This window comes from Loxodonta africana, unplaced genomic scaffold, assembly GCF_030014295.1.
Source record: "Loxodonta africana isolate mLoxAfr1 unplaced genomic scaffold, mLoxAfr1.hap2 scaffold_34, whole genome shotgun sequence".
Taxonomy (NCBI): Eukaryota; Metazoa; Chordata; class Mammalia; order Proboscidea; family Elephantidae; genus Loxodonta; species Loxodonta africana.
The window spans coordinates 385,047-410,151 of NW_026975055.1; the positions used below are offsets into that span (position 1 = coordinate 385,047).

The window sequence follows — 25,105 nt, forward strand, 5'->3', positions numbered from 1 at the left end:
AAACTGGATACATGATCTTATTCTTAGAACAACTGATTCTATAATATTAGAAGTAATCTTTTTTATTTTATATATGTGTTTGATGTGTGAATATGTGTATAGATAAATATTTGTGTATATGAATTTATAAGATTTGAAATTAGGCAGTATTTTAGGAGGATGTTAAGATATACATTGTAATATATATCACAATGTATATATATTTATGTAAGGGTGTATGTGTATTGTATTGCAAGCATTGTTCACATGAAGAATATGAAATGTGTAGAGGCAATAAGAATGATAAGAGCAGGGTAGGAATCAGAGAAATATTTTACACCCACTGTGATGAATTTGGAAAGTTTTCATGAAGAAGAGTATTTCAAAAACTTGTGGAATTACGTGTAGAAGCCAACATAGATGCAAAGGTAAGGGAATAAGTGTATCTTAGAAAATAGGAGCTAAGGAAATGACTTACAGTGGAGTAAAACAGACTTGTTCTTAAGAGAGAATGGGAAATGTGGAGTATAGGCAACACTGAAAGGTTATTAAAATCTGAGGTGTTCCAGGGGATGATTCTAGCCTACAGCATTGATAGTCTCTTGAAACCAGTAACGTTTCAGAGAAGAAACACTTTCTTAATCCCCACCTGCATCTCCTTGTTCTGGAAACTATACACAATCGGGTTTAATGTGGGGGTCACAATAGTATAGACTGCAGCTACCACCTTGTCCTTGTTAAATGTGTAGCTGGTAGAAGGGCAGATATAGGTGTAGATTAGAGGGGAATAGTAGAGGGAAACCACGATGAGGTGGGATGAGCATGTTGAAAAGGCCTTCTTCTTGCCTTCTGCTGTGCAGATTTTGAGAATAGCAGCAATAATAAAACCATAGGAGATGAAGGTGAGAATAAAGTCATCAATGGCAAGGATGATGTCAGCAACATACACCATCATCTCGTTGACTCTCACGGGACTGCAGGACAAAGCTAGAAGGGGAGGTATCTCACAGAAGAAGTGGTCAATGGTATTGGGCCCACAGGAGGTGAGCTTCAGGATGAGACCCGTGTGCACCCAGGAATTGGTCACTGCAATAGCCACGACAATGTTGAGCAAGGCCACACGCATATGACGGTTCATAATAGTGCTATAGTGAAGAGGGAAGCAGATGGCCACGTAGCAGTCATAGGCCATGGTGGTGAAGAGAACCATCTCAGCCCCAAGGGACCATGTGAAGAAGAAGAGCTGGGACATGCAGCCGCCATATGAGATGATCTTCTCTGACGTGAGTGTGGGCCACAGCATTTTGGGTATGATGCTTGTTGTGCAGATGATGTCCATGATTGCCAGTGCCAGAAGGAAGACATAGTGGTGCTATAAATTATGGCAACAACAATGAGCATATTACCAAGAAAAGCCACAAGATAGATGAAGAGAAAGATAACAAAGAGAACTCCCTGGAGTTCAGGATTTCTGGTGAGGCCCAGAACTATGAACTAAGTCACTATGCTGTGGTTCATCCTCCTTTGGCGATTAAATGACTGACATTGCACTGGTTGAATGACGGGAGTTAAAGGGATCTGCAAATTGTTATTAGGAGATTTTCTGTGGTGAGCATGTGTGCGTGAATTTAACGATTTGATACAACTCTGTAGTAGGAATTCCGTTACGATGGAATTCTCCCTTCCAGACAATACCCTTTATTTTCCAGACAGATGCCATTCTCTGACTTGTGTTCTTCTATTGATGACTCAAACTAAAGCCAGTGGTTAAGAAGAAAAAGATAAGAAAAATAAGTCCCTTCATATATTTCTATATTATTTTCTGAGTTGAAACTTGTCTAAGAATAATTTACTTTCTTATGTAAACACCCCATGAAAATATAATACAAATAAATACATATCTCTTTAGCTTGGTTAGTCACATGATATTCTTAGATGTCTTTCTTGAAACATATTAGTAAGAATAACTGGAACAACAGAGCTAATTACAGTGAGGACATTTCAGGGAAAAAACGCCTATCATAATAATCTAACACTGGATATCCACGTGGCCATTGACTATTACAGTCCAAATACTAAAAAAATTAATCATATATCTGCTTTGACACTTTTTCTTCAGTTTGACAAGCATATTGCTGAAGTTGAGTGAACTAATCACTTGCTATACTCTCAGATAATGGCAAGATAATTGGGTTTAAAAATAGATGATCTAGGATTGCATCTTTTTATTGCAGTTTTAAGTTAACCATTTAACTTTCATAAGCTTCAGATTACTTAGTTCTATGAAATTGGATAATTTGGGATAAAAATTAGAAATTATATAAAAACTAGAAACTGAACCAGTTGTCACTGAGTTGACTCTAACTCATGGAGACTCCACGAGTGTCAGAGCAGAATTGTTCTCCACAGGGTTTTCAGCAGCTGATTTTTCAGAAGTAGATCTCTAGACTTCCTCCCGAGGACACTCTGGACGGACTTGAACCACCAAGATTGTGACGAGCAGTCGAGGGCTTAACCATTGAACCACTCAGGGACTCAGGCCCATATATTGTATAGACAGAGCTAAAGTGTCGGACAGATAACCAAGGAAAAGAGGCAGCTGGAAACAGTTTTCTGGAAAGCAGCTACTATGAGTATAAATGAAATTCTTGTGCTATTTTATTCTTTCCCAAAACTTCTGTAGCATTTTTGCTACCTGTTTTCTTTTTTGCTAATTTACTTTGTTAGTTTCTTTTTTTTTTAATGCACAGTATGTTATTTACATGAATTCATGGCTGTTAGAACTGTCATGATTAGATGAATCTACTAGAAGTTTTTGAAATACTCATGAATTTATTCACAGCTTTATTTTTTCAGTGTCCCTCGACTTTTTAGAGCTTGTAATTTTTCTCTTATACCTAAACAGAAGCATAAATACAAATCCTTTTTGAGTGTGGGTCCAAAGTCAAGTCTAATTTGTAGTTTTGCAGCCTCATTTAATTAACCGGCTAAATAAATTTAAGCTACTGATTGATTAATTGGCAGTTGTTCAGACCAAGAAAAAAAAAAAGATTTTGTCTAATATATAATCAAGATTGAGGATTCTTAACTTTAATTTTCTTTTCCATGTAATGCACTAACATAACAAGTACCATTACTTGGATATATGATATGTGACAGGTTCTGCAGATATGATATAATTTACACTGAGTCTTTAATAACTGAAGGCTAAAGTCTCAATGTGGTTGTGATAATGAAACACTGCACAGAGAGTTAAAATAACCATGGCTAGAATTACACATCTTATAAATGAGTGGGCCAAGATTGGCACTTAGATTGTCTGACTCCAAAAATATTGTTATTAACCTTTCTGGTATATGCCTTTAGGCAAAGCACAGCAAAGTTACACAACACATGAATAAGTAATATTTGCAAGAACAAATGGACAAAAAAAAAAAGATTCATGGAAGGAAAATATATGCAAATTTGTTTTCTTCAAATATTTAAAAGATTTGATACTGAACTAAATTATATCAACCAATTGTTAAAGTAGTGAGTGTTGAATATGGCTTCAAATGATATTAAAAGGGTATGGAAAGATCACACCATCTGAACCAGAGATCTGGCATCGAAATTTCTTGAGATGAATCTATAAAAAAAAAAATCAGTCCCCTTCCAGCCTACATGACATTACCTACATAAAAAACTCAGTTGCCATTGAGTCAATTCTGATTGATGGTGACCCTACGTATTTCAGAGTAGAATTGTACCCCTCGGGATTCTCAATGGCTGAGTTTTTGGAAGGAGATCATCAATCAGCCCTTTCTTCTGAGGTGCCTCTGGATAGACTCAAACCTCAAACCGTTTAGTTAGTAGTTAAGAGCATTAAACTTTTGCCCTACCCAGAAATAAGTACTCAATATAAAAGGAACACCCCCTGTTGAAGGAAAAAAAAAAGAGAAAAAGCTTCAATTTTCCCTTAGAGAACTATTTTTTTATCCATCTAAATGATATTATTTATCAAAGTCAATTATCTGTATAATTGTTGCCTATCAAATCTTCTGAAGCTTGGCATAAGGGAGAGATTCTAGCACCAAGATACAAAACCACGTTACACAAAATGCCAGTTGCAAGGAGGTAGGAAGCACAAATCCTGTCCACCACCTCTGAGTTAAGAGCAAAGGTGAGAGAATCTGGAGATTTTTTTTTTCTCTCATCTCCTTTTGTAATGCCACCAATTCTCCTTCACAGGAACAATGGCGTTGATTGGACTCTGTTCCCAGTACTGATTGCATGAGTAAGGATGGGTTACACTGTACAGAAGAGGCTGAATCCAGGAGGAGACCCTGACACATTTCACTAGGAGGAGGAATCTATGGACCATAAAACCCTAAGTCTACTTTTGGTCCAGGGTGGAGATATTTATTGCCCATTACCCACAGATGTCCAAATAGTGTTCAATAATTTCTCCCAAAATTCTGCAAGTGAGATTGGTCTGGCTTGTATAAATTACTCTAGTATCTCCAAAGGCCACAGCTTTCAGAGAACAACAGTCTGCTCACATCAGCACAAAAGCTGTTTTTCTAAGTCTTACAAGTCAAAAGCCATTTACTTTTGGTCACGTCCCTTTCTGGTCATCTCGTTTGGAATTATCAGCTTTGCTGTAGTTATTATGGTGACTCTGGTGAAGACTGACTATTCATTAATATTTGGAGATGAAAAGTCAGTAAAATTTAGTTAGACTAATGGTAATGGGGCCTAGATCTTAACACTGGGTCTTTCTGCCTGTGGCCTTGCATTTTTAATTTACATTTTCCAAATATCAGGCTCTTCACTGATTAATGGGATAATAACAGTTGTAACCTCATTGGCATGTTTTTTAGATTAAATAGTGAATGTAAATTATTATCCTAATCTGGACCCATATTAAGCTTCCAATTAAAGGTAATTATAATTTAGTTCCCAAAACTCGGTCATTTTCAAGTCTTATGTTTTAGTATATAATTTTTTAAAATAATAATGAGACAGTTTTTAATATCTACTGGAAGAAAAAAATTCCAAAATTATATTTGAAATAATTGAATGGGTATTATATTGTAAGAACAATAAGATTGGTTTGGGACAGTAAAAGACAAGATAGTTAATTCTAATTACAATAAAGATGCTTTTATAGGTCATGCTTTGTAATAATCAGCATGTTATTGTCTTTGATTACAATAATGTAATGCATGTTCTCAGTTATCTGAGGTTTAATGGTGAAAACAAACTTTTGTACAATTAGCTTTCATATGTTGATATAATGAGCAAATTACTAGAAGTAGGGATGATTTAATTTAGTAATAGCACATTTAATTTTTATCTTAGGATCATGGAAAGACTAAAAAATGCTTGTTACATTGTCTCTGAAAAGTATGCAGTTCTCTAGAAGTGTGAAGGGAAAAGCAAAAGGGAGGAGAAAATAAATTCTAAGGAAAAATACTAATGCGTTAAAGTACAGGTTATAAAGTATAAAATGTGAGAAACAGCAAATAGTTCGATTATCAGATGGAAGCAGCTTTGTGTACAGAGAGGAAGTGCTGTGAGAGGCGAAGTATAATGAGATGTCTTGTTCAGATTATTATACTCTGAGGGATTATTTTGTGCTACTGTAGGCAATAAGGGAGAAATTGGAAGTTTCTGCAAGAGGAAGTAACATGGGATGTGCCAAGATTTTAGAAAGACAGCCTGCAGGCAGCACAGAGAATGGATTCAAGGGATAGACTTTTTTGTCCACATTGGGCAGAGATTGCACTGACAAGCACTAACTGGTTTGTGGAAGAGCATTAATTTCATTAAATTTAACACTAGAACTTATTTATAGTGATTAGGTATTAGAATAAGAAGAAAGTTATGTAATTGATACATAAGTCATTTAATACATATACTGAAACCAAACCAAACCTGTTGCTGTCAAGTTGATTCTGACTCACAGCAACCCTGCAGGACAGACTAGAACTGCCCCACAGGGATTCCAAGGAGTGGCTGGCAGATTCGAACTGCCAACATTTAGATTAGCAGCTGAACTCTTAACCACTGCACCACCAGTGCTCCATATATAGTATAGTTAATATTTAAATGTATGTATACACACATATATAAAGTTGTATAATAGATAAGCCTATACACTAAATACGTTCATTTTAATTATTGAGCAGGATGCAGGCACATTACCAAATAAACACCGGCAACCCCTTCTTACCGTACCTGTTGCCATCTAGTCAATTCTGACTCATAGCAATCCTATAGGACAGAGTAGAACTGCCCCATATGGTTTCCAAAGAGTTCCTGGTGGATTCGGACTGCTGACCTTTTGGTTAACAGCCATAGCTCTTAACCACTACACGACCAGGGTTTCCAGACCCTTTTTTAGAGGCATTAAATTGAGGTCACCCTGTTTACTGACTCTAACACCACAGTCAGTAGCAGTCCATATTGGCGCTTTATGGATATGCCATTCACTGTGTTGCTTTATTTAATCTTGATAACAGGAGAATTAAGAATTAAAAATATCAATGTCCCTACCTTACACATGAGGAAGTTGAAGCATGACAAGTTTAAGGAACTTGCTCATTGTCACACAATCAGACATTGGTGATGTTAGGATCTGAATCCAGGGAGTCTAATGTCAAAAGTCATGTTGTGACCTATGAACCCATGTTATGCTGCTGCCAACTCCCAGAGCACCCGTTATTCTGCATCATCATCTTCTTTTTTAAATAATATCTTCATTTCCAACTTGAACAATGTAGACACAATTGTAAAGGGCCTGGGCAGTGCAAATGGTTCAGTGCTTGGCTACTAGTCAAAAGGTTGGCCGTTTGAACCCACCCAGAGGCACCTCAGAAGAAAGGCCTGGTGATCATTACATCAGAAAGATCACAGCCATGAAAAACCTGTGAAGGACGGTTCTACTCAGTCACATATGGGGTCGGCATGAGTCCAAACAGACTTGATGGCAACTTTTTTTTTTTAAGTATGTGTGAGGCAAGGTGCTAGAAACTCACAAAAGCAACCACTGTGTTCTGTGAGACTAGAAAGGTAAAATCTACTCTATATTCTGATGTTCCTGAATGATTTCTGCCAGACAATTTTGTTCTAGGCATCTCTCCTCAGTTGTCGTTGTGTGCCATCAAGTCCATTCTGACTCATAGTGACCCTATTAGACAGAGTAGGCCTGCTCCACAGGGTTTCCTAGGCTGTAACCTTTATGCGAGCAGATTGCCAGGTCTTTTCTCTCACAGAGTGGCTGGTGGGTTCAAACCACTGACCATTAGCAGCCTAGAGCTTAACCGATGCACCACGGTAAGTCAAAGGCGGTGCTAGTTAAAGTCGTGTTCAAAGATGATGCTGTATTTTCTTCAGCTTAGCTTTGCAGCTAAGTAATGAAAGAGAGGTGAAAACTGATATTTCTCAGTTTTCTAAGGTTTTGAAGTGACCAGTGAGATAGAGAAAAGAATGGAAGAACACAGTGTCTGGGAAGCAGAGTGCAGCATAGAAAGAAAAAATGTGCCGGGGCTAGTGGAGTGTGTCTCTAGCCCGGGTACAAACCACGGCACTACTGAGGCAGAATGATCAATGTTCTGGTTAGCCCGACACTGTCTAGTTTTATCACCGAAAGATCAATGTCCTAGGAAATTGATCAGTCCCAGGAAAACTGGGAAGGTTGGTCTCCCCAGGGTTTGTCAAACAAATGCAACGTCTGGTTCTGAGAACCTCAGCCACTTATAACTCCCAAAACACTTTATTCTCGAACTTTGTGGAGAGATTATTGTCCAAGTTTAACTTTAAACCCACCACTCTCCTTATTCCAGAGTCTCTCAAAGTTAGAATATGCACATTAAATTAATTAGTAACTCAAATGTGTATACAAGCCAGGTGTTTGAAGCTGCTTAGAGCATCCCCTTACAATGAAAAACTTTGAAACTCATTTGAAATCATTTTGCTGATTAAACATTTAGGCTAATTGAATAAATTACATATTCTAAAATAATTTCCCAAACATATTAATCATCCTTATCACAATGGTAACACTGTTTAGCCTACATATAGTTGCTTGTGTTCTAAACTCCAATTTGTACATATTCAATATGAAAGAAATAACTTCAACAAAGCAGGGAGGCAATATAAATAAATGTAAAATCAAATAACTATTACTGTTTTCAGTGAATTGCAATCTAACTGTTGGTAGATGCATGATTTGATGGGTAATGTTTTCAGCTTCGGTAAATGACAGTATACGTCTTTTACACTATTTTGGTAAGTAGCTCCTGTAACCATTAGCACATCTGGATATATTTTCAGGATGGCTAACAGAGTTCTACAGTGCTTTTGGAACAGGGGTACAGAATAAATCAGACACATTTCCTGAATTTCCTTAGTAGCATTCCCTAAATATGAGAGCCATAGATGCATTACACCTCCTTAAAAGAAATTGTCAAATTCCACATAAGAAATTCTAATTACACAAACAGGATTAACAGAGATGCGGAATCTTATTCTCAAGAGGTATTGTAAATATATCTAACTTGATCAAGTCATATGAATTAAAAGAGAGTAACTGTTCTTTTTGTTGTTGAGTGTCGTGGAGTCAGTTAGTATTCATAGCGGCTCCATGGGACAGAGTAGAACTGCCCCATAGAATTTTCTCAGCTGAAACCGTTATGGTCTTTATGGAAGCAGATCAGCAGATCCTTACCTAAGGAGCGGCTTCGTGGATTCGAACCACTAAACTTTTTGTTAGAAGCCCAGCGCCATTTTCCCCACTAGGGCTCCTTACAGAATAACTAATGTTTAATAAAGACAGATATTTTATACATGCTGTTAATTTTTGTAATAAGTGTTATATCTCTTCAGAAATAAATCTTTTATTTCAGGTCCATATGTCCTGTGAGAAATATTTGCCTGGAAATATCATAGCCTAAGTACAAGCATATAGAGTTTTACAATAAGCAACATCTGGAGTGTTTCCAAAATTGATTAAAGGAAAGCTGTCAAATTTAAAACTATTTACCTTATGCAACAAGAAATAAAGTTTATGCATCCAGATTTCTATATGAAAAATCTTGTTTTTGTATCCCATACACATTTTTTAATAATTTTTATTGAGCTTTAAGTGAACGTTTACAAATCAAGTCAGTCTGTCACATATAAGCTTATATACACCTTACTCCATACTCCCACTTACTCTCCCCCAATGTGTCAGCCTGCTCCCTCCTTCCAGTCTCTCCTTTCATGACAATTTTGCCAGTTTCTAACCCTCTCTACCCTCCTATCTCCCCTCCAGACAGGAGATGTCAACACAGTCTCAAGTGTCCACCTGATACAAGTAGCTCCCTCTTCATCAGCATCTCTCTCCAACCCATTGTCCAGTCCCTTCCATGTCTGATGAGTTGTCTTCGGGAATGGTTCCTGTCCTGGGACAACAGAAGGTTTGGGGACCATGACCGCCGGGATTCCTCTAGTCTCAGTCAGACCATTAAGTCTGGTCTTTTTATGAGAATTTGGGGTCTGCATCCCACTGTTCTTCTGCTCCCTCAGGGGTTCTCTGTTGTGCTCCCTCTCAGGGCAGTCATCGGTTGTGGCCGGGCACCAACTAGTTCTTCTGGTCTCAGGATGATGTCTCTAGTTCATGTGCCCATTCTGTCTCTTGGACTCATAGTTATCGTGTGACCTTGGTGTTCTTCATTCTCCTTTGATCCAGGTGGGTTGAGACAAATTGATGCATCTTAGATGGCCGCTTGTTAGCATTTAAGACCCTAGACGCCATATTTCAAAGTGGGATGCAGAATGTTTTCATAATAGAATTGTTTTGCCAATTGACTTAGAAGTCCCCTTAAACCATGGTCCCCAAACCCCCGCCCTTGCTCCGCTGACCTTTGAAGAATTCAGTTTATCCCGGAAACTTCTTTGCTTTTGGTCCAGTCCAGTTGAGCTGACCTTCCCTGTATTGAGTATTGTACTTCCCTTCACCTAAAGTAGCTCTTATCTACTAACTAATCAGTAAATAACCCTCTCCCACCCTCCCTCCCTCCACCCCTCGTAACCAAAAAAGTATGTGGTCTTCTCAGTTTATACTATTTCTCAAGATCTTATAATAGTGGTCTTGTACAATATTTGTCCTTTTGCCTCTAATTTCACTAAGTATAATGCCTTCCAAGTTCCACCATGTTATGAGATGTTTCACAGATTCCTCAATGTTCCTTATTGATGTATAGTATTCCATTGTGTGAATATACCATAATTTATTTGTTGATGGACGCCTTGGTTGCTTCCAGCTTTTTGCTATTGTAAACAGAGCTGCAATAAACATGGGTGTGCATATATCTGTTCATGTAAATGCTCTTATTTCTCTAGGGTATATTTCGAGGAGTGGGATTTCTGGGTTGTTTTATGGTAGTTCTACTTCTAACTTTTCAAGAAAACACCAGATAGTTTTCCAAAGTGGTTGTACCATTTTACATTCCCACCAGCAGTGTATAAGAGTTCCAGTCTCTCCGCAGCCTTTCCAACATTTATAATTTTGTGTTTTTTGGATTAATGCCAGGCTTGTTGGAGTGAGATGGAATCTCATCGTAGTTTTAATTTGCGTTTCTCTAATAGCTAATGATCGAGAGCATTTTCTCATGTATCTGTTAGCTGCCTGAATATCTTCTTTAGTGAACTGCATGTTCATATCCTTTGCCCACTTCTTGATTGGGTTGTTTGTCTTTTCGTGGTTGAGTTTTAACAGAATCATATAGATTTTAGAGATCAGGCGCTGGTCGGAGGTGTCATAGCTGAAAATTCTTTCCCAATCTGTAGGTGGTCTTTTTACTCTTTTGGTGAAATCTTTAGATGAGCATAGGTGTTTGATTTTTAGGAGCTCCCAGTTATCTGGTTTCTCTTCGTCATTTTTGGTAATGTTTTGTATTCTGTTTATGCCTTGTATTAGAGCTCCTAAGGTTGTCCCTATTTTTTCTTCCATGATCTTTATCCTTTTTGTCTTTATGTTTAGGTCTTTGATCCACTTGGAGTTAGTTTTTGTGCATGGTGTGAGGTATGGGTCCTGTTTCATTCTTTTGCAAATGGATATCCAGTTATGCCAGCACCATTTGTTAAAAAGACTATCTTTTCCCCAATTAACTGACACTGGTCCTTTGTCAAATATCGGCTGCTCATATATGGATGGATTTTTTTCATACATGGATGGATTTATATCTGGGTTCTCAATTCTGTTCCATTGGTCTATGTGCCTGTTGTTGTAGCAGTACCAGACTGTTTTGACTACGTATAATAGGTTCTAAAATCAGGTAGAGTGAGGCCTCCCACTTTCTTCCTCTTTTTCAGGAATGCTTTACTTATCTGGGGCTCCTTTCCCTTCCATATGAAGTTGGTGATTTGTTTCTCCATCACATTAAAAAATGTCGTTGGAATTTGGATCGGAAGTGCATTGTATGTATAGATGGCTTTTGGTAGAATAGGCATTTTTACTATGTTAAGTCTTCCTATCAATGAGCAAGGTATGTTTTTCCACTTATGTAGGTCCTTTTTAGTTTCTTGCAGTAATACTTTGTAGTTTTCTTTGTATAGGTCTTTTAGATCTTTGGTAAGATTTATTCCTAAGTATTTTATCTTCTTGGGGGCTACTGTGAATGGTATTGATTTGGTGATTTCCTCTCTGATGTTCTTTTTGTTGGTGTAGAGGAATCCAAGTGATTTTTGTATGTTTATCTTATAACCTGAGACTCTGCCAAACTCTTCCATTAGTTTCAATAGTTTTCTGGAGGATTCCTTAGGGTTTTCTGTGTATAAGATCATGTCATCTGCAAACAGAGATAATTTTACTTCCTCCTTGCCAATCCAGATGCCCTTTATTTCTTTGTCTACCCTAATTGCTCTGGCTAGGACCTCTAGCAAAATATTGAATAAGAGCAGTGATAAAGGGCATCCTTGTCTGGTTCCTGTTCTCAAGGGAAATGCTTTCAGTCTCTCTCCATTTAGAATGATGTTGGCTGTTGTCTTTGTATAAAAAAAAAAAAAAAAAAAAAACTTTATTATGTTGAGGAATTTTCCTTCAATTCCTATTTTGGTAAGAGTTTTTATCATAAATGGGTGTTGGACTTTGTCAAATGCCTTTTCTGCATCAATTGATAAGATCATGTGGTTTTTGTCTTTTGTTTTATTTATCTGGTGGATTACCTTAATGGTTTTTCTAATATTAAACCAGCCTTGCATAAATTTTTTTTTTTTTTTTTGCATGGCTGGTATAAATCCCACGTGGTCGTGGTGGATTATTTTATTGATAGGTTGTTGAATTCTATTGGCTAGAATTTTGTTGAGGATTTTTGCATCTATGTTCATGAGGGATATAGGTCTGTAATTTTCTTTTTTTGTGATGTCTTTACCTGGTTTTGGTATCAGGGATATGGTGGCTTCATAGAATGAGTTAGGTAGTATTCCGTCATTTTCTATGCTTTGAAATACCTTTAGTAGTAGTGGTGTTAACTCTTCTCTGAATGTTTGGTAGAACTCTGCAGTAAAGCCAACCGGGCCAGAGCTTTTTTTTTTGTTGGGAGTTTTTTGATTACCGTTTCAATCTCTTTTTTTTGTTATGGGTCTATTTAGTTGTTCTACTTCTGATTGTGTTAGTTTAGGTAGGTCGTGTTTTTCTAGGAATTCATCCATTTCTCCTAGGTGTACAATTTTTCGTAATAATCTGATATGATTCTTTTAATTTCAATTGGGTCTGTTGTGATGTGGCCCATCTCGGTTCTTATTCAGGTTGTTTCCTTTCCTGTATTTCTTTAGTCAGTCTAGCCAATGGTTTATCAATTTTGTTAATTTTTTCAAAGAACCAGCTTTTGGCTTTGTTAATTCTTTCAATTGTTTTTCTGTTCTCTAATTCATTTAGTTCAGCTCTAATTTTTATTATTTGTTTTCTTCTGGTGCCTGATGGATTCTTTTGTTGCTCACTTTCTATTTGTTCGAGTTGTAGGGACAGTTCTCTGATTTTGACTCTTCTTTTTGTACGTGTGCATTTATTATCGATATAAATTGGCCTCTGAGCACTGCTTTTGCCGTGTCCCAGAGGTTTTGATAGGAAGTGTTTTCATTCTCGTTGCATTCTATGAATTTCTTTATTCCCTCCTTAATGTCTTCCACAACCCAGTGTTTTTTGAGCAGGGTATTGTTCATTTTCCAAGTATTTCATTTCTTTTCCCTAATTTTTCTGTTATAGATTTCCACTTTTATGGCCTTGTGGTCTGAGAAGATGGTTTGTAATATTTCGATGTTTTGGATTCTGCAAAGGTTTGTTTTATGACCTAATATGTGGTCTATTCTAGAGAATGTTCCATGTGCGCTAGAAAAAAAGGTATACTTTGCAGCAGTTGGGTGTAGTGTTCTGTATTAGTCTATGAGGTCAAGTTTGTTGATTGTAGCAATGAGGTCTTCCCTGTCTCTATTGAGCTTCTTACTGGAGGTCCTGTCCTTCCATGAAAGTGGTGTGTTGAAGTCTCCTACTATAATTGTGGAGATGTCTATCTCAGTTTTCAGTTCTGTTAAAGTTTGTTTTATATATCTTGCAATCCTGACATTGGGTGCATAAATATTTATGTCTTCCTGGTCAATTGTCCCTTTAATCGTTACATAGTGTCCTTCTTTACCCTTTGTGGTGGATTTAACTTTAAAGTCTATTTTTCAGAAATTAATATTTCTACTCCTGCTTTTTTTTGCTTGTTGTTTGCTTGGTACATTTTTTTCCATCCTTTGAGTTTTAGTTTGTGTCTCTAAGTCTAAGGTGTGTCTCTTGTAGGCAGCATATAGACCGATCGTGTTTCTTTATCCAGTCTGAGATTGTCTATCTCTTTTTTGGTGCATTTAGTCCATTTACATTCAGCGTAATTATAGATAAGTATTTTTTTTATGTGTTTAATGCTCTCATTTTGATGCCTTTTTATGTGTGTTGTTGACCATTTCATTTTTCCACTTACTTTTTTGTGCTGAGACGTTTTTCTTTGTAAATTGTGTATTCCTCATTTTCATAGTATTTGACTTTATGTTTTCTGAGTCATTATGTTTTTCTTGGTTTTTATTTTGAGTTATGGAGTTGTTATACCTCTTTGTGGTTACCTTAATATTTACCCCTATTTTTGTAAGTAAAAACCTAACTTGTATTGTTCTATATAGCCTTGTTTCCCTGTCCGTATGTCGTTCTATGCCTCCTGTATTTAGTCCCTCTTTTTGATTATTGTCATCTTTTACATATTGACTTCAATGATTCCCTGTTTTGAGCATTTTTTTCTTTTTAAAATTAATCTTAATTTGTTTTTGTGATTTGGGTTGGTATCAGGATGCTCTGTTCTGTGACCTTGTGTGGTGCTGGTATCTGATATTATTGGTTTTCTGACCAAACAATTTCCTTTAGTATTTCTTGTAGCTTTGGATTGGTTTTTGCAATTTCTCTAAGCTTATGTTTATCTCTAAATGTTTTAATTTCTCCTTCATATTTTAGAGAGAGTTTTGCTGGATATATGACCCTTGGCTAGCAGTTTTTCTCCTTCAGTGCTCTCTATATGTCATCCCATTGCCTTCTTGACTGCATAGTTTCTGCTGAGTGGTCTGAACTTATTCTTATTGATTCTCCTTTGTAGGAGACCTTTCTTTTATCCCTGGTTGCTTTTAAAATTTTCTCTTTATTTTTGGTTTTGGCAAGTTTGATGATAATATGTCTTGGTGATTTTCTTTTTGGATCAATCTTAAATGGGGTTCAATGAGAATCTTGGATAGATATCCTTTAGTTTTTCATGATGTCAGGGAAGTTTTCTGCCAACAGACCTTCAACTATTCTCTCTGTGTTTTCTGTTATCCCTCCCTGTTCTGGGACTCCAATCACACACAAGTTATCCTTCTTGATAGAGTCCCACATGATTCTTAGGGTTTATTTTTTTTAATTCTTTTATCTTATTTTTTTCCAGGTATATTGGTGTCAATTCCCTGGTCCTCCTGATCCCCAACCCTGCATTCCAATTGCTCTAGTCTGCTCGTCTGACTTCCTATTGAGTTGTCTAATTCTGTAATTTTACTGTTATTCTTTTGGATTTCTGAATGCTGTCTCTCTATGGATTCTTGCAGCTTATTAATTTTTCTGCTATGTTCTTGAATAATCTTTTTTATTTCTTGAACTGCTTTATCGTGTGTTCCTTGGTTTTTTCTGTAAATTACCTTATTTCATTTCTGAGGTCATCCCGGATGTCTTGAAGCATTCTGTAAATTAGTTTTTTATATACTGCATCTGACAATTCCAGGAACGTACCTTCTTTTGGGAAAGATTTTCATTCTTTAGTTTGGGAAGTTGTAGAAGCAATCATGGCCTGCTTCTTTATGTGGTTTGATATCGACTGCTGTCTCCGAGCCACCTCTAAGATATTGTAGTGATTTATTCTATATTTGCTTACTGAGTCTTATCTTGTTTTGTTTTCTCTCAATTTATGTAGATGGGCTACTAGATTGTGCTGTCTTGATTGTTGTAGCCCTTGAATCACTTGTGTCCTATTACCAGCTGGTTTGGGCTGTTACCAGATATATAAGCCTAAGAGTCCATTCACTATTCTTGAGTAGAATCTGATTTTGGATCATCAAGTGCGTGGTGCAGACTGTCACCTATCCACCTAGAGCAGTAGTGGTGATAGCTGTGTGCACCAGATTCTAGTAGCAGCAGGAGTTCACACTCCGGGGGGGGGCAGGATGCTGACAGGCTTCCCCCAAGTGCCAGTGAGGTAGGTGTGTCTCTATTCCTAAAGCACTTTGGTGGGTGGGCTCTGCAGCTGTACCTTAGGCCCCCAATGCAAGTACCTCTACAGATTGGTAGGTTTCACCCTCCTTAGACCCCTAAGGCTGGAGGCTAGGTGGTCTGGGGGGGAGCTTCAGCCCTCAGTTCCCCATTGTGGGTCAGCAAGGGCTCTGTTTAATAGGAGAGATATCATACCTGGGAAACTTGTCTTTCCAGTAATCTGCTAAAACATTTACAGTCAGATTCCTATCAGAATTGCCTTTGCATTATAATAGCCAGCTCATTCCCTGTAGGGATGAAAGCCTGACTGTGGATCACATATATTTGGCTGGAGCTGGTTCTGTGTTTTTAGTGCAATTAGGGAAGGATTTTTGGTCCCTGAGTTTTTTGTAGCTGCTTCTCTCAGGCCAGGAGAATGGGTTAGGAAAAGACAAAAAAAGAAAGAAAGAAAGAAAGAAAAACCACAGTGCACTTCCCTCTCTGGCTCAGGAAATTCCAATGTTAAAGAAGCCTGGGAAGGGGAGGGGAGGATTCAGAAAAATAGAAGAGAGTAGCACCCCGGAATATAGACAAAGTTACTTATCTTGCTTGGGATGACTGTTTTATCTGAGATTCCTGAGGGGTGTGTTGACTGTGTGTGCTGGCTGGGTAGAGATTGCCCCCAAGGGTCAGGCCTGCGTCCTGTGCTTGTGCTGTCTCATAAGTCGTGGTCAGTTCCTCCACTCCCAGTCCAAAGCCCAGTGCCAAGGTTCCCCGGCTGGGACACCACACTCCCGGCTCAAAAACCAGTCGCTGCCTCCCAGTTACTTCTCTTCCTGTCAGCCGCGTTGCTGCTCTGCCTGCGTGCCCTGACTGGGCTTTCCCCGAGGTCACTTCTGAGGGCTAGGGCTGCGTCCTGTGTTTGTGCCCTCTCAGGATGCCGTGCTCAGCTCTCCTGTGCCCAGTTCAAAGCCTGGCGCCAAGGTTTCCTGACTGGGATGCTGGCTCCAGGCTCCGAAAGCAGTCACTGCTTCCCCGTGGTTCTTCGTTCTCAGTCTCTTTCACTCAGGTCAACTCTTTAGATCTGTGTTTGATGGTCAGAGTTCGTAGATTGTCATGTATGTGATTGATTCACTTGTTTTTCCGAGTCTTTGTTGCAAGAGAGATCTGAGGTAGCTTCAACCTAGTCAGCCATCTTGGCCCCACCTCTCAGGAATCACCTTTTATCCCATACACATTTTTAAAATAGAAAAGGAAAAACTATTATAATGGTTAATCTGTTCTGGATTGAATTAAAATCATCTGATGTAATTTCTCTTGTCATGTTCCTAAAAACAGAAATAAAAAGGTTACTTCATTTCTATATATCTTGGCTGAGGTCATGATTTCAGGGCAACCATGAAAATTAGACACTGTGTCCACAAATACTCACTTTAGTTCCCTGTATCATCATGCTCAAATGGTAGTAAGAGTTAAATCACTAACAAAAACTTAAAATCAAGATGATAGCTCCTTTTGGATTGTTGTCAACAGGCCCGTTTCACGCTTGTTTAAAGTGCTGGTTTCTTCATATTTAAGATCAGTCAAAAACATGTTTCCTGACTCAAGTATAAAGGACACCAGGGAACAGTATCTTGGACTGAGTTTCCGACACCTAAGTTAAAATGGACCTCAGAGGAACAATTAAAACCACCCTACACTAACTGCTAAAGAATGATGTGGACTGACTTTGAGCATCATCATTTATTTATGAAGGCCAGAAGCCATCCCATGATAATACCTCTGTGGGGTGTAAGAGTGGGGTAGGATATGATTAATGAGAGACACTGGGAATCCTGGAGGGAATTCAAAGAATGGATGAACATTTTTATAAATAACAATTACAACTGCTTGGGAGACACCCTCTACTCCAATGGAAACAGTGGAAAACCAAAAAAAAAAAAAAAACTGAACCCATTGCCATTGAGTCCATTCCGACTCATAGTGACCCTATAAAAAAAAAAGCCAAGCCTGTCGCCTTCCAGTCAGTTCCTACCATAGTGACCCTAAAGGACAGAGTAGAACTGCCTGCATGGGGTTTCCAAGGAGCACCTGGTGGGTTCGAACTGCTGACCTTCTGGTTAACAGCTGTAGCTCTTAGCCAGTGTGCCACTAGGGTTTCCGAATAGGGCAGAGTAAAACTCCCCCATAGAGTTTGCAAGGAACACCTGGTGAATTTGAACTGCTGACCTTTGGGTTAGCAGCCGTATTTCTTAACCACTATGCCACCACGGTTTCTAAACAGTGGAAGGGATGGTAGGAAATGAATTCAAACACTAGGATTACAGCAAAGGTGAAACACGTTCATTTAGTTCTCTAGCCTGGGGCAGAGGGTGGGGGCAGCTACAAATACAGTATGGTATGATACATAGTTTCCAGTTATTGAATATGACAAAATTAACTTTTCAGCTAAATTTCTTTTGAAATTGAATAGAATCATTTGAAAATTGATTTCATTCATCATTCTAGAACTAAGTATATACAAAAAGAAAAAAAGACCATTGGCATTGGGTCGATTCCGACTCATAGCGACCCTATAGGACAGGGTAGAACCTCCCCATAGGATAATCAAAGGAGGCATGGTGGATTCAAACTGCTGAGCTATTGCATAGCAGCTGTAGCTCTTAACCACTACACCACCTGAGAATGACCTGAACTGAGAATGAACTGAGAATGACCATACACAAATGCAATTAATCGGTGTGATAGACTCACAATCAAAGAACATTGACTCTGGTCCTCTTGCTAAATAGTATTATAGTTTAAAATATCCGTGATAACCCAAACCTGCATTTTAATGTTTACCATACGGACTTCTTTCCTCTGCTTATCTTAGAGAAAAGGCAAATAAGTGGATATTAGACCATTTAATCAACTTCTTAAGCTTTCATTCAGTGACCTTTTTTCTTTTGTTGAAGTTTTCTCTATTGAAAAACTTTTTTTTTTTCCTTGTATCATAGGGCAAAAGGCTGTCTTGGTTCTTCTTCTAATTTACTCTTCACTCTCAGCTTTCTTTCCTGGAGCTTCCTCCTATCTCTGATTTTTATATTTTTAATTTTATTCTGGTAAAAATAAGTATAACATAAAATTTGCCATTTTAACCATTTTTACATGTACAAGTCAGTGACATTAATTACATTCATAATGTTGGGCAACCATTATCAACATTTATTTCCAAAACTTTTTCATCACTCCAAAAGAAACGCAGCATCCATTGAGCGATAACTCCCCACTTTCCTTTCCTCTCTACCTCTGATAACCACTAATCTACTTTAGTCTCTATGCGATCGCCTATTCTAGAGCATTGAAAATGTGTCCTTTCTTGCCTGACTTCTTTCAGTGAGCCTAATGTTTGTAAGGTTCATCCATGACGTAGATGTATCAGAACTTCATTTATCTTTATGGTTGAATAATGTTTCATTCTACATAAGTACAACATTTTGTTTATCCACCCACCAGTTGGCTACTGTGAATAGTTCTGCAGTGAACATTAGTGTACAAATATCTGTTTGAATCCATGCTTTCAGTTATTTTGGGTATATACCCATGAGAGGAGTTGCTGGGTCAAATGTAATTTTTTGTTTAACTTTTTGAGGAATCACCAAACTGTTCTCCACAGTGGCTGTACCATTTTACATTCCCACCAGAAATGCCCAAAATTTCCAATTTCTTCACATCATCATTAGCAATTGATATTTTCCTCTCTCTCTCTTTATAATAGCCATATTGTTGGGTACAGACTGTTATCTCATTGTGGTTTTAATGTGCATTTGCCTAAAGAATAATGATGCTGAGCATCTTTTCATGTGCATGACGGCCATTTGTAGTCTTCTTTGGAAAAATGTCTATATCCATTGTCCATTTTTTTATTGGGTTATTTATATTTTTGTTGTCAGAGTTCTTTATATATTATGAATATCAAACTCTTTTTTTTAATGTGCTTTAAGTGAAAGTTTGCAATTCAAGTCAGTTTCTCATACAAAAAACTTACACACACATTGTTATGTGACCCTAGTTGCTCTCACCACAATGCAAAAACACACTCCTTCTCTCCACCCTGTATTTCCGTGCCTATTCAACCAGCTCCTGTCTCCCTCTAACTTTTCATCTCGCCTCCAGACAGGAGCTGCCCACATAGTTTCATGTGTCTACTTGAGCTAAGAAGCACACTCCTCACTAGAATCATTTTATGTCTTAAAGTGCAGTCTAATATTTTAATCTTTGTCTGAAGAGTTGGCTTTGGAAATGTTTTTAGTTTTAGGCTAACAGAGAGTCCAGGGACCATGACCTCTGCGGTCCCTCTTGTCTCAGTCAGACCATTAAGTCTGGTCTTCTGGTAGAATGTGAAGTCTGCATCCCACTTTTCTCCTGCTCCATCAGGGATTATCTGCTGTGTTTCCTGTCAGGCCAGTCATTGATTGTAGCCAGGCACTATCCAGCTCTTCTGGTCTCAGGCTGATGGAGTCTCTGGTTTATGTGGCCCTTTCTTTCTCTTGTGCTCATATTTCTCTCTCATATTTTCCTTGTGTCTTTGGTGTTTGTCATTCTCCTTTGCTCCAGGTGCATTGAGACCAATCGATGCATCTTAAATGGCCACTTGCTTTTACAATCCCAGATGCCACTCACCAAAATGGGATACAGAACGTTTTCTTAATACACTTCGTTATGCCAGTTGATCTGGATGTCCCCTGAAATCATGGTCCCCAGACTCCCCTCCCCCCCCCCGCTACCCTGTCTCTCAAAGTATTTGGTTGCTTTTAGGAAACTTCTTAGCTTTTAGATTAGTCCACCTGTTCTGACTTCCCCTAAATATCAAACTCTTATTGGATATGTAATTTCCAACTACTTTGTTCTATTACATAGGTTATTTTAACTTTCTTGATAGTGTCCTTTGATGTACAAATAGCTTCATATTTGTTTGTTGGTAATGTTCATTTTATCTATATTTACCTTAATTGCATAGGCTTTTGATGTCATATATGAGAATCCATTGCCATGTATGAGGTACTGAATATTTAACTTTATTTTTCTTCTAAAAATTTTACAGATTTAGCTCTTATATTTAGGTACTTGATCCATTTTGAATTAATTTTCATATATTTTGTGAGGTAGGGATCCAAATTCATTATTTTGCCACATGTGATCATTAAGGTTGTGTGCCAGCTTGACTGGGCCATGATTCTCAGTGGTTTGGCAGTAATGATGTAGTTTGGTGTTCAAATAATGATGTAATCACCTCCATGATGAGATCTGATATAATGTGATCACCTCTACAATGTGAGTAACCAAGTAGTTGAAAGGGCGTTTCCTTGGGGGTGTGGCCTGCATCCAATATAGATGGACATTCTGGCAAGGCCCACTGGCTTTTGACCACTCTGGATCCTGCACCTGGAGCCTGTTCATCTGACCTCCAGTTCTTGGGACTTGAGCTAGCAGCTTACCTTCCTTTCTTGGGATACGTCAGCCTCTGCAGTCTGTAAACCAGTGGCTTGCCATTTTACCTGCCAATATTGGGTTTGTGAGCCCCTGCAGCTATGCGAGTCAGGAGAGGCTTCCAGTCTGGCTCACAGACTTGGGACTTTCCAGCCTCCACAACTGTGTGAGGGGACATTACAGGAGAAGTCAGCACAACTGTACTAAATCAAAAGCTAGGATGTTTTCTGAATACTACCAAAGACTTCGAGGGACAGAGTAGCAGGGGCAGGGGCCCGGGGACCATGGTTCCAGGGGACATCTAGGTCAACTGACATTACAAATTTTATAAGAAAATGTTCTGCAACCCACTTTGCTGAGTGGCATCTGGGGTCTTAAAAGCCAACAAGAGGCAATCTAAGATCCATGGATTGATCCCAACCCACCTGGAGCAAAGGAGAATGAAGAACCCCAAAGTCAAAAGGAAAATATGAGCCCAAGAGACCCTGATGGAGCAGCAGAAAAGGGGGTGCAGAACTCAAATTCTAGTAAAAAGACTAGACTTAATGGTCTGGCTGCAACTAGAGGGACTCCGGAAGACATGGCCCCCAGACTGTCTGTTAGCCCAAAACTAAAACCATTCCCTGAAGTCAACTCTTCAGACGAAGATTAGACTGGGCTATATATAAGTCACAAAATGATACTTGTGAAGAGTGTGCTTCCAGTCTAATCTTTGTCTGCAGGTGAGATGAGAAGGCAGAGAGGGACAAGAGTTGGTTGAATGGACACGGAAAATACAGGGTAGAAAGGAGGAGTGTGCTGTCACATTATAGGGAGAGCAACTAGGGTCACATAACAATGTGTGTATAAATTTTTATATGGGAAGCTAACTTGAACTGTAAACTTTCACTTTAACCACACACAAATAAAACCTAAAAACTTGTTTTGTTTTTATGAATGAGCACTTTATGTGTTTTACTTTAATGTAAATTGTTCATAATAAACCAGTTTAAAGACAAAAATTATTTTAATTGCCAAAAAAAAAAAAATCTAAGTCGAAAGTATATCACTTTACAATATATCATATATGTACTGCAAAATTACATTTAGGTAGAGCTCATTAACATAGAAAGGAAATACCTGATTTAGTAAATTTTATTCTGTATATTCCTAATGATTTTCTTCACTTAACATTAAATCTTGGATACAATTCCACGTCAAACTGACTTATCCACTTTAAAACTAAAACTGCTCTCTCCTTGTTTTTACTGTAGGGAGATGAAGAGCAGATGTGGGAAAATGTGTTGAAGGTAACTTTTATTGAGAGTGATACTAGACATTGCTTTTGTGGTCTTGAGAGTCGGTGACTCACCTTTGGAAATATAAATGCTATTTGTCTTCAAGGGAAGTGAGCAAGTTTACACCAGTAGTTTTAGTTATTTAGAAGTTCCCATTAAATAAGCTTAGAAATATTGAATATTTAGTCATGAATTTGAACCTTGTCCTCACAGTGAATAAAGTAGGGAAGCGGACCAGGTATAATTTGATTCATTTTTATACCACAAGAGGTAGATCTTCAACATAGACATGCTTTTTGAATAATACTATTCATCACTGATACAACGAAATATTTTTTCGTATTTCCCTCAAACCCCTCTTCCACTCCATTTTTAATTGGGGACTTGGAAGGAGTTTCAAATAATGAAAACAAGGTTAAGTGAATAGCTGCTATTCAGCATAAAGGCTTTTCTCCTACGAGAAAGCACCCTCATTGCATAGGTGTAAACCAAAGAAGAATGGGACATGTAGAATAGAGCTGCAGCCTGGTTCAGACTATAGATCCCTGGTCTGCTTCTTCTAACCCAGAGCCGTAGAAAAGTGTTCAGATGGAGGGAAACGAACCCTTCATGTGTTGATGATTAAAAAGGGTCATACCTTGGTTCCCTAAGGGATGATCCCCTTTGGAGAAAAATCAGTTAACTACTATAATTAGCAGTACATTGTTTTTCCTCTGAAGCCACAGGATGCCATGCCCTTGGTGACTTGCGTGGACTAACAATCAGAAGCTCATCACTCTTTTGGTCTCTATGAGTCAAAAATAGACTCCATGGCACACAACAAACAAGGACAAAACTTTTATGCAAAGGGCTTCTACTGTCATAGCCAAACCTTCCCCCATCCTGATTATCTACTTTTTACTATTCATCACCCACATTTTGGATAGCTTAGTAAACTTGTTAAACAAATGCGGCACATTATACTTGCAGTTCCTAATTTCATATGTATCTATTTTATTATATTTTATCCAAAAAAATTATGCTGAAATAACTGTATGTTTCAATTTCATTTATCATTTTGTTTAAACTTTTCCTATTTCTCACACCTCATCATTCATAAATATCATTATTCTTAAATTGTTCACTTTTGTGATAAAAAGAAAAACTTTAAAAAGGACAAGAATGTATAATCTGTTTCGTAAAATATCCTTCTCACTGCATGTGCTCCTAATTTTATAAATGGAACTCAAGGACAAAATTCTCCTTAAAAAACAAAGTCTGCTTACATCAAAAACAGTAGCACCAATTTACTCAGTTTTTTGTTGTTTTTCACCTTTTTTTCCCCCTTCCCTGTACGTAGGGTCCCCCATGAGCCTTAATCAACTCTATGACAATGGGTTGGCTATCATGGATGGTTTACTTTGTTTTCTCATATTCTTACTTGAGACCTCTATACATCTGGACACAATTTACAGGAGATTTGTTATGTTACAGGCAATTTATTTTCTCTTCCATTTCTTTAGCACTGTTTCTCTTACTTTCTTGTTACAGAGCATATAGATGAACGGGTTTAGAACTGGAGTCACCACAGTGTTCAGGACAGTGACGGCCTTGGTCAGATCTAAGGTGTCCTTGATTGAGGTTCGGACATGAAGGAACATGGTAGATCCATACCACATGAGCACCACGGCTAGATGAGAGGAGCATGTGGAGAAGGCTTTGCTCCAGCCGCTGGCTGAGGGGATCCTGAGGATGGTGCTAATGATGAAGACATAGGACACCAGGGTGATGAGGCAGGAACTTAAAATGACCACAAAAACAATCACAAAGGCCATGAGCTCCACTACCTGTGTGCTGGTACAGGCCAGGGCAATCTAGGGGGCAATGTCACAGAAGAAGTGATTGATGGCATGTGGGCCACAGAAAGAGAGGTCACTGATGAGGGCTGTGGGCACTGTAATGGCCAGGAATCCACAGACCCAGCAACCTAGGGCCAGCTGCACTGAAAGCAAGCTGCTCATGATGGCACCATAGTGTAGAGGATAGCAGATGGCAAGAGAGCGGTGGTAAGCCTGGCTGCCAGGAGGAAGTATTCTGTGCAGCCTAATGAGAAAACAAGGTACATCTGCAAAAGGCAGCCAGTGAACAATATGGTCTGGCTTTTCCCCAGGAGGATGGCCAGGGTCTTGGGGACTGCAGCTGTGGTATACCAAATCTCCAGGAAAGAGAGTTTACTCAGAAAGAAGTACACGGGGCTGTGGAGCTGGTGAGAGGGACTCACCGACGTTAAGATAGCAACAGTACCACCGACTGGGAGGATGTACATCACTAGAAAAAACATGAAGAGAGAGAGCTGAAGGGTCTTGGGAGCCTGGAAAGCCCAACAGAAGAAATTCCTGGAAGACAGTTCCATTGTCTGCGCCCATTGTGGTACTGAAATAAAGCAGGAAACAGAGACTCAAGACTGAAAGACTTTGAAACAAATTACACACTCCTAGAAAAATGAAAATAAATGAATTCATGAAAGAGAGTGAACTGAATGTAGATATTCAGACATTTTCTTACATTTATGAATGCCTCTTCTGTACCCAGAGGAGTGAATGGTTAGTATCTGTTAATTTAATGCAGCAGT

General features: G+C 38.4%; 2 pseudogenes; both read right to left on the reverse strand.

The window, feature by feature from the left end:
• Nucleotides 1-218: 218 nt before the first annotated feature.
• On the reverse strand, nucleotides 219-1,730 carry LOC135229533 (olfactory receptor 13G1-like; annotated as a pseudogene).
• Nucleotides 1,731-22,200: 20,470 nt separating this feature from the next.
• On the reverse strand, nucleotides 22,201-24,899 carry LOC135229522 (olfactory receptor 6F1-like; annotated as a pseudogene).
• Between the last annotated feature and the right edge of the window lie 206 nt (nucleotides 24,900-25,105).